Raw genomic sequence first — 14101 nt, forward strand, 5'->3', positions numbered from 1 at the left:
CTTGAGCTCACAGTGGGAACTCATTAGTGTAGCAAGTGTGGTGTTGGAGGGCTGGGAAGGTAGCTCTGTACCCCAGAATTTCCACAGATTCCATGAGTGTCACACTGCCTGCCTGAGAAAGGCTGCTTTGCTCCACTGGACATTTTCATTTAAAATACCAGAAGTGTGCTAGCTGGTCATGGATGCTGCAGAAATTCTGCAAACCGTATTTCCCCCAGATATCTGTCAGCAGCATCCTGCTGTGAGGTGACAGAAGCAGTGTGGCTGGCTCAGAAAGACTTTGCAGGTCCTTTCCAGATAAGGCGGTGGAGTGCAGCTCGTGTGCCAGTATGGAATAGTCCCTCTACCAAACAAAGCACAATAAGGCTATTGCTTGCAGCTACCCAGCTATCAGACAAGGAGATTCATTTACTCTTTTACAAATCTGCAATACAATTAGAAATGTATTTCAGGCAGGGTGCTCCTTATTGGACCCAGATCAGTAAGGGTATAGGAAAGCTACTGTGTAATCTCTGAGCCTGAACTTCTGCTGGTGTAAAGCAGGAGTGCTTTGCTGAAGGAATGAAGATACAGCACAATGACGCCAGCATCCTGAACTGATACAACTCAATGGTAAGCCTGGGTGTCAACAACTGTTACGTCTGATTTTGCCATCTGCTATGCATGGAAGCACGGCCATCCAGGAGATCATTTTTATGATAATAACAAGAATTCTGACACCAGATTTTGGGTCAAGAACTCTGGGTGTCTCTCTGGGACAGCTGCAAGGCATCTCCAGCTACGAGACAATAGCAAAGAGGGGACAATGCAAGGGGGTCCCATCCGTGCTATGGTTGTGAGCGGCCAAGCCTGGCGTGAGGCTGTCCTGGATACATGGCGGCACGTCAGCCGCCCCTAGGTGGGGGTACCCCGGTGTGATGGCAGCCAGAGCCAGGCTGCAGCTCAGGGCTGACCTCGGGGCATGCCCGTTTTGCCCAGCCTGTTACCATTATACAGGGCTTTGGTGGGTGAAGCCCTGAGCTGTGTTACCGCCTGCACAGCGGCAGGCACGGCCTGGGCTCGTGGTGTGTGAGAAGGAGGTATGGCTGTACAGTGAATGTTCGTGTGTTGTATGGCTGTAAGTGAAGGTTCGTGTGTTGTATGGCTGTACGGTGAAGGTTCCTATGTGCGGTCTCTGCAGCCCATTAGGATGGCAGTAGATTTCCATTGTTTGGGCGATCGTCTAAACACAGTAAACACCCTAATAACTGGCAACGTGCCATCTGCTCTCTGTCGAGGGGGGCTGATTCTCTGAACACAGCAGAAAAATACATTCCAAAGCCCTGTTCCTGCTTGGACAGAGGAGCATCCTGCAGCTTGTGCCACGCTGACAAGAGGCCATTGTGCGATGTCTGCTCTAGTGCCCAGCCACCCAATGACAGCCATGAACAAGCTGCTTTGCACAACAAAGAAAATCCTGTGAAAACCATTTCAGAAGCCTGGAACAGGACTGAGACTAGAGATAAAATGATTTCAGTGTGTACAGCAGATGGAGACTCTGGAGCATGGAGCCACTAATCTACAGATTACAGACTCCCTAATTATAGACTGACACTTACCATTTCTGAGAGGCACTACCAGCCGAGGGAGGCAGGGATCTTGCAGAGCAGTGCTTGAGAACCGAGCACCATGTTAGGGGTAACTAAGGGGAGGAACAGAGTTTGGAAAATGTAACTGTACCAACCTCTCGCTCATTCGTGTCTCGGAATGCTGCGTGGAGTTCTGGTCCACTGCAGATCTTGACAGCAGTGCTGGAAAAGGCCCAGAAGAATCTGGCATGGACGTGGACCACAGCCTCACCCAAGCAGGCTCCTCAGCAACAGGCACTCTCCCTCAAGGATGAGCTGTCAGTCAGCCACACATTTCTCAACACAAACAGGGAAGCCTGTCAGAATCAGTAACACAGTCAGCTCTTCAGCACCTTCCAACACCAACCTCAACATGAACCATAATACTCATCCCGGTATGGTCCTATCTTACCGACTCCTGGTCTTGGAGCAGATGAAAACTCATTATTCCTGCAGCTTTGTGCCTAATTCTGTCCCAGTCAGTCGTATAACAAATCATACACTGAGACCTACAGATCCCACAAAGCCGGACCCTGATATTCACTCCAGCCCCACGCTCAGCTGGTCTCCTTGAGCCCTGTGGTAAGGGCCCTTCCTGAGAAAGGCTTTGTCCATGGTCTGGGTGCCAGGCTGCTGAGCGATGATGCTCTGAGCTCACCTCAAACCAACCCTGTGCACACCTTTCTGCAACAAGGGGTGTGCCCAGAGCCTCCCACCACTTAAGTATCGGGGAAGAAGGGACCTTCTCAGGTGAGCCTGGAGGGAGCAAACAGCTCGGTGGAGTGTGAGCTGGCTGCAAAGCTGCTTTGCTGCACATGGGCACATTCTAGGGCAGAACTTGGGTGGATAAGTGATGGTATATAACCAGCACTTAGGTATGCAGTGAGGGATCTCACCTGGGGCCTGTGCCTTCATATGCTATGCCCTGGGATACAAGAACTATAGCAGGGGTCCTCAAACTACAGCCTGCGGGCCGGATACAGTCTGGCCCCTGGTATTACAGACCCCCCCCGCTCCCCTGCTGGGGGTTGTGGGGGGAAACCAAGCAGCCGCAGATGGCTGCCTGCCACTTCATCCGCGCACCGGCCCCCTGCTTAAAAAGTCTGAGGACCCCTGAACTAAAGCAATCAGCAACCAAGTGGTGACTCCATTGGCATGGGCCAAACAAGGGTCATCTGTTAACTAAGGCCATCAGTTCTTTATTGCAGATCACTAACCTTAAGAACAATCCTAATCCATGCTGTCAGCATGTCCCTGTGCTGTTTATTTCCAGGTTTAGCCACACGATAATGGCCAGGAGACAAAGCAGCTCCAGCAGAGGTGACACTGGAGCTCTTACCTAGAATGAGCAGTGCTTTAAATCAGCAGTCCTGACCAAGATGCAGGCATCTGCTCCACTTCCCATCTTACCCAAATTAATGAAAATTCATTTGTTTACTTCTAGCCTTATCCTATACCAGTCTATCTGGTAAAATGCAGAAACCGATTGAGCTCCACAGCCATCACTGAACTGAACACCAACCAGAGCCTGGACCCTAATGCTATATGTTGTCTGAATTCCTCAGCTGCCTCCGACACAGGAGAAACACCCATACTGGAGCCACAAGAGCCTGGTAGGAGCAGGTAGTTCAAGCTCTTCAACTTCATACTCCGGTACACCATCTATACTCATGCCTTGGGGACATCTCTTACCCACAGGAGTAAAGGTAAGGCAATTGCAGAGATTAATAACAAAAACCGGGGATGTGGCAAGATGCAGTTGTCAAATAGGTTTTCAGTGCCTCCAGTCAAAAATGCTGACTTCAACAATAAGCCTGACTTAATTGCCTATATGAGCTCCAGACTGCTGGGAAGCTGGTGGCTCCTGTGCACGCCAGTCATCCTGCCACCGTGTCCTGGTCCCTGCCAGCCAAACCCCGGCCGCACGTGCTGGGGCCACTCGCTGCCAGCTCAGGACCACCGGTGGCCAGGTAGGACCCACCGGCCCTCAGCCGCCACCTGCGGCACCTCTGCCCCGCTGCTCGCCAGTGGCTCTGCCGCCTGCCAGGCGCGATGCCCGCAGCGCCATGCCCAGCCTGAAGCCGGTCTGGCACGGCTCGTGGGTGGCAGCATGCGCGGGGTGCGTCTTCTGCGCCAAATACTGCAGGGGGCTGGGAGGGGAAGAGTCCTTCTGTCTCCGGACCAACACCAGGCTTGGTGTTAGAAGGGCTCTGCACTCTGCCCTGGCAAGATGGCAGCATTTGGTTTAGATTTAAAATATTCTCTCACCTGAGGAATCATGAAATGGTACTCACTGCTGACGTGAATGCATATCTCATCCTGACTGATAATACACAGCGTAACCATCTGGCTGTTGGAAGGATGTGCCGTATTCCTCCCTCACTACAGGTGACTATAGGGTGATTTGTAAATACCACTTCAACTGACAAGTGCCACCATGTTTCCTATGGATGGATTTTCTGCAGGCGGCTGCCTGTCTTTGCTATTCAATAGGTCCATGAGTATCTTCACCAAATAATCCTGACTTGGAGCTTGCTCCTGAAATATTTATGGAAAAACAGAATATGAACCTGCGTGGTAATTATAAATTCTATTACATAGATCATACATACTTTTTATCTACATGGGAACATATATAGCAAGCCAAAAGAATGTACAAATTTCAGACTCTGTAAATGACTGTTACGTTATACTTATCTGTTCACAGATTAAAATTCACATGGGTATCGACTCTAAAAATGATTCAGGTGAAAATCTTAGGCCATTCAGGCTTATAATTCACTGTATATTAGTACACATTCTCCCTGATTTTTGAGAAAAGCAAAGAAAAAAGAACATGGTATTAAAAGCAAGTAATCACAAACTAGGATAAGCATTTAAGTATTCAAATAAATGTATTACAGCATTAGCCAGACTGTACGAAATGGGGTTTTGAGGTCTAGCAACTAATCTGCTGGAGTGGAGGCCGGCAATCATGAGATTGGGATCTCTAAGAGTGCAGTGTTTGAGGTGTGTGTTTCACTGTGTAAATGGGTGATCACTGCATGCCATAGCTACTGGGAAGAATCTTGGCAAGCTGGGTTAAAAGCTGAGACTTAGTGAGTGAATCTCACTCGGTTCATAAGACAGTGTTGTTCTGCAAATAAAGAGCGTCCAGAGGTCTCATGCCAAGCCAAAAATAAAAATCACACAAATATGCACTTTTATTAGATTCTGATCCTCAGAGGACTCGAGGAGAATTAATTCTTATAAAACAAGGTGACTTGCAGAAAGAATTTGGATATTGTAAAAAAATTGCATAGCTTCATCTGGTTTCCTTTAGCTTCCTGAAGCAGAGTTGCTGAGTTATTGCATTCCTGTCTGATGTCGGACATGAAATTGCATTATTAAGTGCAGAGGCACAGCTGACTGTTACCATTTCCCCACTGCCACAGCAACGGCCACCAGCAGCCTTGCAACCTCCAGGGACCGGCTGGTTCCGACCGGGCACCCCCTCCCCAGCCCCCCCACGGCACGGGGCATCCTCCCCTTACTCATGGGCAGTTTAAGCTGCTCTTGGGCAACGAGTCTTCAAGTGCCCGAAAGCCTGGGACTGTGGAGGAGAAAGGAGACTGGAATGGTGCGAGAGCCGGGCAGACAGTGAGCAGGTGAGAGGTGTCGGCATACGCTCCAGCAGGGCATAACTGGACCGGCACAAGCCCTTACTGGCAGCCTGCGCTGCAGGATTTCCCACAACAAGACCATTATCCAGCGATTTACCTCTCCCTGGGCGGGTTTGAAGCTGGACGCTGGCTCAGTACTGCGCTGTGGCTGGGTTTCAGCAGAACAAGGCACCAACAAGGATGCGCTTTGATCTTGCTGAGAGCAGCAGCAACAGCTTGGATGAGTTGATGCTCCCGATTTACGGAGGTGCCACAGAGATAACCGCCCAGCCAAGGGTCCAGGGGAGGTGGTTAGGAAACTGGCAGCAAAGCCTTCCTGCTGGAACCCTGCGGTGGCACGTTGGTGGTCCCTGAAGCCGGGGTGAAGCCTGGGGTTGGAAGTGTCCGTGTCCATCATTTTAGTATTTGAGTGTGAAATATGTGACAGGGAAGCTGTGGTTTTACAAATTTAGACAAAAAATATTCTCACCTCTGGTACCCATTTTAAAATATGACCACAAGACCCAAAGAAATCATGAGCTACTCTCATAAAAATCAGACCAAAAACTTTTTAATGAAAATTATAGCAGAAAAACAAAGACTGACTGCCAAAACTGTGAAAGGCAAAACTTGGCATTGCTTGGCCTTAGCAACTGTAAAATGACTGAAGTGCTAGGAATCTGACATTGCGTTGGAAACTGGAAGAAAGCCACTAAAAATTGTTCTGGAATTGGTTTCCTAACAATTGTCTGAATGTATAGCTCAATTCGTATCATAAAGAACTGAGACACTGTGAGTAGTAAAAGCAGTTAAAGAAAAGCCCTCTCCGTTCAGCAGAAACAAGACACCAGGTAAAGGTGGGGGCCTGAGCAGTGCAGGGGGCAGACCAGGTCCGTGGCAGTGACACGCAGGGCTGTGCCTGCTCGCTGCTTTTTGCACTGGCAGCACATTAACTGTGGTCTGCTCTGTGGGTGACATCGGGATCCGCCAGCACAGCGGGAGCGAGTTCATGACCACGGTGGCCACCAGCTTCCTCCCCGCAGCCAGCCGCGCAGCGGTGATCTCACGGCTCCAGAATGCCTCTGCGCTGCAGATGCGCAGCCCGTACCCACCCACAGGAGACATCTGTTGCAGGGAAGTTGCTGTGCTGGGAGGACGTGCAATCCTTCTCATGAGCTAACCTTGCTCTGAAACTTCGCCTGAGTGCCCAGCAGCTACACCCAAAGCTGCCTGAGGCTGCCTGTCAGTACTGCTTGGAGGGGAAGGTGCTTCTCCCCGCTGCTAAAGACGCAGCAGAAACTCCTGGTGTGCTTTCTTGCTGTGGTCTTGATTCAGGCTCTGCTGAAAACACTCTCACAGGTCAGAGCATCTCGGAGGCTGAGCTACACGTCGGCTTGTTAGCGGCTGCTGGCTCCCAGTTGCTTTCAAGGCTCAGGTCTTGAGCAGTCTGTTTCCTTTATGAACAAACTGCCATATAAATGCAGTAAGAGTCACATAATAATGGCTCATTAATTTTTATTTCTTTATAATAGCCCTAATTAGGTTATGTGCATTCCGAGTTTTGAATGGAAAAGCTTCTGGAATTGGCAGCCTTTTGTTTGTACGTTCTTTGTATGTTTTCAACCATCCCAGAAGTTCAGTAACATTAACCTGACACAAAACATACTTTACAAAACAAGATTATTATTCTGCTTTGCATGGTCCAGGGGAAACATAATAAGCTTCACTTCCTGGAGATAGATAAAGGAGGTCTGAAAGCACTGCCTTTCTCCCTCAGTGGGGAATTCACTGCCCTTCCAGAAATTTTGCTGGCAAAAAAACTTCGCTGTTTTTCAACAGCATTTTCCAAGTCAGGGACCTGAGCTCCTGTTCAGGCATGAAGAGAGTACAACTGAATGGTTTGTAGGATTAAAGGAGAGTGTTAGCACTGAAAAAGGAGGAGGGCAAATGGAGGCAGATTTGGAAGTACTTGGCACACAGGAAAATCAGTCTGTTTTCATTAGGTACCTAAAAATATTTTTTTGGATGAAACCCAAGCAACAGGTTGCACTGACAGGTAGCACTGGCTGCAACTGTCTTGTAGGTCCTGAGTTTGCAAGCTGTGATACTATCTTTAACTTAAAAGCATGTAAACATTCTAAACTACATAAATAGCATTAATAAATAGTGTAGAACCTGTGAAACATTTTTCCAGGATGAGAACCATAGTATCTTGTAATTCTCTCAGTCAGCATGTTTTAGGGCTTTCCTTGCCATGATCCCAACAACATGTTTCCTCAGCTGCAGTATACCCTGCTGATGCCCGCACCGCCCCCAGCACCCCACTTCTCCTGGTTGAAGCTCTGCGGAGAAAATCTGGACCTCTCTGGTCCTTTTCTCATCATCACTGAAAGTGCTTTGCAATCCTCAAAGGAAAAATGCTAATGAGTTAGGAACTGTTACTGTGCAAGCCTAAGTAAATAAACTGGAGCTTCAAAGGGAAGGACAGAAGAAGTACACACTCCTTCACAGGGTTAAGGCAAACATTTTACACATTTATAAGGAAAGCCAGAGAAAAGCAATGGGCAGCTATGTGAGCTGGAGTTCCCGTGCCCCTGAGCTGTCACGAGTTGCAGAGGTGATGCTCAGGAAGCACCCTGCATACAGCTCTTCATCCTGAACCAGGCAAGGCTGCTGGGTTTAGGCGTAGCTGGAAGCACTGGTGTTATGTAACTCCAGAGAATGAAGACACTGAATGAGGTTAGGGTGGCAATATCCACTGAGTATTATAATAAAATGACAACAACCTACAGCAGTTTGGATTCCTTCATATATGAAACAGGGAACTTTTAACATGGCCAGCACCTCAAAGTGCTCCCTTTAAGCCCCAGGTAAACCCGCGGGTACAGTTGCAGTTGCTTAACTGATAGGGGCTGTGAGAAGAATTCAGCATTCCAGCTTGGCAGGAAAGACAAGCCTCTGTTTGTATATTCTCTGCACAGAAACTTCCAGAGGTCACCTTGGTATCCATTACTGGGTTTTTTATCAGCTAGCCCAGGCACTGAGTGAAGGATTTGAATACCCTAATGATGGGCAGTCACTTAGTCTGAGCCTGTAAGAACATACCATGGATATTGTACATAAAACTGTTTGACCACCTGCACATATCTGTGTGTGACACAGGCAAGTCCTCACTTCCATATCACGATGAATACCTCAGAAATAGTGCAATGGTAGGAGGCGAACACAGTGAAGCAGAAGGCCCACACTGCAAAAATAACCTGCCATGTCCTTCTCCATTTTCTACGAAGACAAATCTGTAGTAATGGGCAAATGTAGGGACAAGGAAAAGGATTTTAGCTTCACAGACTGAGAGTGGTTCATTTGGCGGTTATGGGTCTGAAATTCTTCAAATACTGTATGTTTTATGAGAAAGCTATATTGCAGTTAAGGCATTAGCACATCTGGGGTGCAGACTGATTTCAAACCCAGACACTGGAAGTTTATCATGAACAGATACAACATTCATATGCTTTCCTAGGGAAGTGACTAATGTGCTGCCTTTCACAGCTTCCCAGTCCAAAACGTTTCACTGTGTTTTGAAAGTTCACAGCCACTGACATTCACAACTCACCTGTGCTCTGCAAAGTGCCCACACCAAAATGCTGCAGCTTGGACCCCGGGTTCCAGCCTCTCCCGCACAAAAGCATTTGGCTTTTTATCTGTTCATCGGTGTCTCTCTCTCTGGTCTCTGTTTTTTCATACTTGGTAAAATTCATGGAGTGGTGACAGTCAGCACAATGGTATTTTGTGGTGCACAGTTCCCTATTAAACAGGAACCAGCCTGCGGTGTGATGAGTCAGTCTAATTGCTCTCACCGCCGCCTGCTCTGGTGTGGCACTGACAAGCCGTTGGTCTAGAAATAAAAGCAGCTGAGATGAAAGAACCAAGCCAGAAGTTAGGCAAAGCCCCTTCAGCCTCAGCAAAGGTGGGTATGAACTCATTTTATAAAGACAAAATATTGATGTTAATATAGTGTCTGTGCAACACGGTAATCCCATAAAGACAGATAATCCCTACCCCTTCTAAACTAGTCTTCCAAAACTGTTGGGGATTAGGTGGCGACATTTTTATTGTCTCACCCTTTCAGCTGGCACTGGTACGTGGGCTGAGGGTGGAACGGAGTGTCCTCCTCCCCTGCTAACACTTTACATCCCCTTTTGCAGAGGAAAACAATGCGGAACCATGCCCAGAGACATCACAGCATCCTGAAAGGAGTAGGAGATACCTGTGGCTTCCACTTCGAGCCCCTGGTGTGGGGTCACAAATTTAACCTCGGGTGTGCAACCATGCAGGGGCAATTTGATACTGAAGTGCCTGTTGCCATCAGTTGCCACAGAGAAAGGACAGAACAATAATACATCATGTAGAAAACAGCAAAATTTAAAGCATTTTTTGGAATAGTATATCGCCTCTTTTTTGGCCCCCTAAAGCAAAAGTTACTAAGAACTTTAACATTTGGCCCTAGGAACATAATGCTGCATGTGTATCCCATGCACATCCCACTTGTTTTGGGGTCTCCTGCAGAGACCTTCATCTACAGCCCCATGGCCCAGACCCTCAGCAGCTGGGCACATCGCGGTCCAGCCAGGGAGCTCACCCAGTCGGGAAGGTGAGGATTTCCCTGGGAAACAGGAATCCACCGGGTGATCTGAAACTGGCACAACCTGCTCTGCTCCCCCACCTCCTGGGTACACCACGGGCCTGACGCTGACCTTGATGTGGCAGGATTTACCCTGGGCTAAGTCCCCCTTTTTCAGATGTATTGGATGCATCTGAGCTTGGGTTCTGGCCTTCTGACAGAGTCTTGGGTTTCGTGTGAGCAGCTGAAGATGAGTTTACAGAACAACCTCTTCCAAGACTGCTTGCAAAGGAGTGAAGGGCAGGATGCATTTGGCAGATCGCAGCAGTACGGAAGCCTTTTTCTACTGTTCCCTGAAAAGGGGTGTCCATAAGCTGTGCTCGCCTTTCCCTAGGACATATTTAGCAAGCAACATAGATGGACGTTATCTATGTTTATCAATTTTAACATCTGTGTTGAAGGGATTGCTCACCAGTCCTTAAGGGTGGGCTAACTTGGCAGTGATTTCAAAGGGCAATTTGGTGAGACAGTGAATCCAGACTAAACAAAATTACTAATATCACTAGATAAGCTGGAGGTGTGGCTTGCTGCCGCTGGGTCTGCTGAAAGATGCCTGTCTTCACTGCCCTGCTTCCTTTGCTCTTTATACCCGATGAAACCTGACCATTTTTTGCCCACTGAGGAGTTTCCTGAAGTTCCTTGAGCTCATGCATTTCCTTCCTCTCTCTTCCCACTGCATCTCAGAGCTTCAGTTGCTATGCTTGGCTGCTGGAGTCAGATATCTTTCATTTGCCAACACCGTCTAGCTTTGTTACGAAACACAGCAAGCCTCATTCTGCTCCCTCGTGAGCCAGTTTTGCACAAATGTGTCTCCACTGAGCTACACTCCAGTTAACCCAGATTTACAGCAGGAATGTTAAAATAAGAACGTGATAAAACCAACTCTCCTAGCCAGGCGGAACACAGCGAGATGAAACCAGCATTATTTTGGATACTTTTGACAGCAAGCAGTAGTAAGTAGGTATGGAAGTAAAATTTGGATGGGTAAATTTTAGTCCAAATGACCTTGGCAAGTCAGTCCCTACCAGAAATGTCAGCATCCCCTTTCATCTTGGCTTCGCCACAAGGAAAACACCAACTGGCTGTTGGGGGTCTTGCCAACAGCCCCTTTTGCCACGGTGGTGCCACAGTTTGGTCAGTTAGACCCGGCACTTCTCCTTTGCTGCCCGTGCCTGATGGCAGGCACAGCATCTGCCAGACAACCCCGACCGCTGGCTGAGTGCCGGTGGGGGACGACAGCTCTCTCGGATGCACCGTCACTGCCCTGACATCAGTGTGCCCACCAGCCACAGGACAAAGGCTGCAGTGCTCGGCTGGGAGCCACTGCAGAAAGCCCCAAGACCCCCACCCCACCGCACCTCTGCCCTGGCACAGCACAGGCGTGTGATGTACACTGCACTGGAAAACCAAACCAATGCAAACTACACACCGGCGAGTGACTAATCCAAGCGTCGCCTATCGACGGCTCCCGCGTTGCACCGCAGTGCCCTTGGGACCCCCATGCCGAGGAGGGAGCAGCAGGGGCACAGGGCAAGGAGGCTCCAGCAAGGTTTTCTTGTGCTGCCGTCACTGACTCCTGGCTGTACTGGTGGTACTTATCGGTCTCCTGAAACTTTGCAACTGTCAGATGAACTATGCTAATTAAATGAATGCAAATTATTTTCATGATATGTTTTGGCTGTTACTAACCTGGTTAGAATTGCATAAGTATATTAAAGCTGAAAGCAAATGGAGCTTATTGTCATTCCTCAGAGCTGTCAGTTTACCTGCAAAAACAGGCTTTGGAAAATGTCTAGAGTACCTTCAGCTGGTCAGAAGGTGACTTGTCTGATGTTTGAGGATCTAACAAGGATCTTTGCATTTGGGCCTTTTTGGAGTTCTCTTTGATGCATAAAACTTTGAAAGACACTGGTTTTGTTTAAATAAAATCCACAAAACATCTCTTTTCATTGAGATAACTCTCTGCTGCAGTGTCTTCCTTCAACAAACAGAGATTTCAGCCAGGACTTAGGTTCATCCTCTGGCCAACACTGATAAATCTCTCTCCCGTGATTCCTCCCCCACCCTTGCTTTCCAACAGATGGGAGACACAAGCTCAGCGGTTAGCACAGGGCTGGCTGCCTGGCTTGGGAGGAGACCAGTACTTGCAGACTTTCTTCTGGACCAGCAGCGTTCTGACCTTTGTAGCTGCGTCCTTGCTCTGTATCCATCACCGCAGCACATTTAAGTTCTCTTCAGCTAATCTACCGTGACAGGACAGAGCTTTCAGCTCTTGGTCTGCCTTGCCATGTCCCATGCACGCCCCAGTCCCCAGTCTGCTGCCTGGGCACTCCCCGAGCAGGACCACGCCACCTGGGTGATCCCTGTCCTCGATGTCACACGCACTGCCCTGATGCCACCAGCTCCTTCTGCAGCATGGGAGGGAGAAGCCGTGTCAGCATCCAGGAGCCCATCACCCACTCATCAGTGCCTGGTTCTCAGCTGCTGATCACACCGGAATGAGCTGCCAGGTAAGGCTGCCTCCTGCTCCTGCTCTGCACATCGCTGGCAGCCATTTGTGTCTCCAAATACAGTTTATCCTAGTGAATTCATGACTCACCAGGAAAAAGCCAAGTCCTAAAGCAGTGCTAGAGCCAACTTTTCCTTTCTCTTAGATAGTAAGACTTTGCTCAGCTATTGCTCCTGACTCACCTGCAGCCAACGCTGAGCCAGGACCACTGCTAGACAGCGAGCAGTGGATTCATCTTTCTCAGAACGATAAGGACCGCGGGACCAGGTTAGCACAGTTTAGCTTTACACATCATTAGATAACAACCTTTTCCCAACCCAGTTTCTTTTCAGCTGAAGTAATGAAAATTGAGCAGCAGTCCTGGCCATGGCAAGCACAGGTTCTAGTTCCTGCAAGACATCAGCACTCCAGTTCAGAGAATATGGTTTTTCCTCTGAAGTGTTAGCAGACGGACTGACAGGGAAGCAGAGGGGGAGCTTTCGGTGGCAGCCTGGCTCCTGCGGTATTTACACAGCTAAGGTGCTTATGTCCTGGGTTACACCAGAGGTTAGACAGCCATGAGGGAAAATGTGCACACACAGCAGCCTTGCCTGTGTCACCAGCCTGGCCAAAATACATTTCACTGCTTGCTTCCTCACAGTCACAAGGCACCATATAAACAAAAAAACACAGTACCTTTAAATCCACTATAATTCTACCCTGTTGACGTCTAATTACTGGTGATAAGCATGTAATCACAGGCATGTAATCAGTAATTATCTCTAGATACACCACCTGGTTTTGCTGTAGGGCATCAGTGCTGAAGCTGTGGGCAGGGAGGCTGAAGGCAAGGCCACTTTAGGTCTGCAGTGGTTGATTAGGTCAAGTGCAACCCCACGGAAACAAGGAAATCTCAGCTTAGTCCTCAAAGTCCCATCCAGGAATAAAAGCAAGCACAGGGAGGAGCAGCTGGTGGTCCCTGGGACTGGCTGGAGTGAGAGGGAGTCACAACAGCAGACTGACATTTGGAAGCAAATCAGCATTTGGTGTCACAGCGCAGGCCTTTGTGACAGAGATCTTGATCCAGCTTCACAGCTTGGGAGAAGATGCTGGATGATGTCACCCAGGAAGCAGGGAACAAACAGGGTGGGTGGAAAGAGATTATTTTGAGAGACAGAGCATGAACCCAGAACATGTTCCTCCTCGTTAGTTTGAGTGGGTCCAGCTAGCTGTGTAGACTCTACCTAGATTGGAATATTTGGGGTTTTGTACTAGTGCTAAACCTGTACTTCTGAACCTCTTCAAAATGCTACTTCTGTTGCCTTTTGAGAGCTTTATCTCTGGCACATTTTGTCTCCAACAACTTCATGACTCAGTGACTCAGTTTGCACCTGATAGTGATGCCTGCAGCACCACAAGGGTCCTTGGGCATGGAAGGAGAAGTAGTAGTCCCTTCTTGGAGGACAAGGAAAGGGAGAAGGAAGGAGGGGACAGATTCCCCACAGAAAACTTTTCAGAACTCCTGTTCCACAATTATTATTTGTTAACATTTTGACTATCAGCTCATTTCAGGAGGAAAAAACCCACATGCTAAAATGTTGGAACTTCCCATAGATTTTGCTCAGCACTAAGTCAATCTGGGAGCAAAAGGCATTACTCCATTTCAGAAATATTCTTGGAATAA

Source organism: Falco biarmicus, chromosome 8, assembly GCF_023638135.1.
Source record: "Falco biarmicus isolate bFalBia1 chromosome 8, bFalBia1.pri, whole genome shotgun sequence".
In the NCBI taxonomy this organism is placed as follows: domain Eukaryota; kingdom Metazoa; phylum Chordata; class Aves; order Falconiformes; family Falconidae; genus Falco; species Falco biarmicus.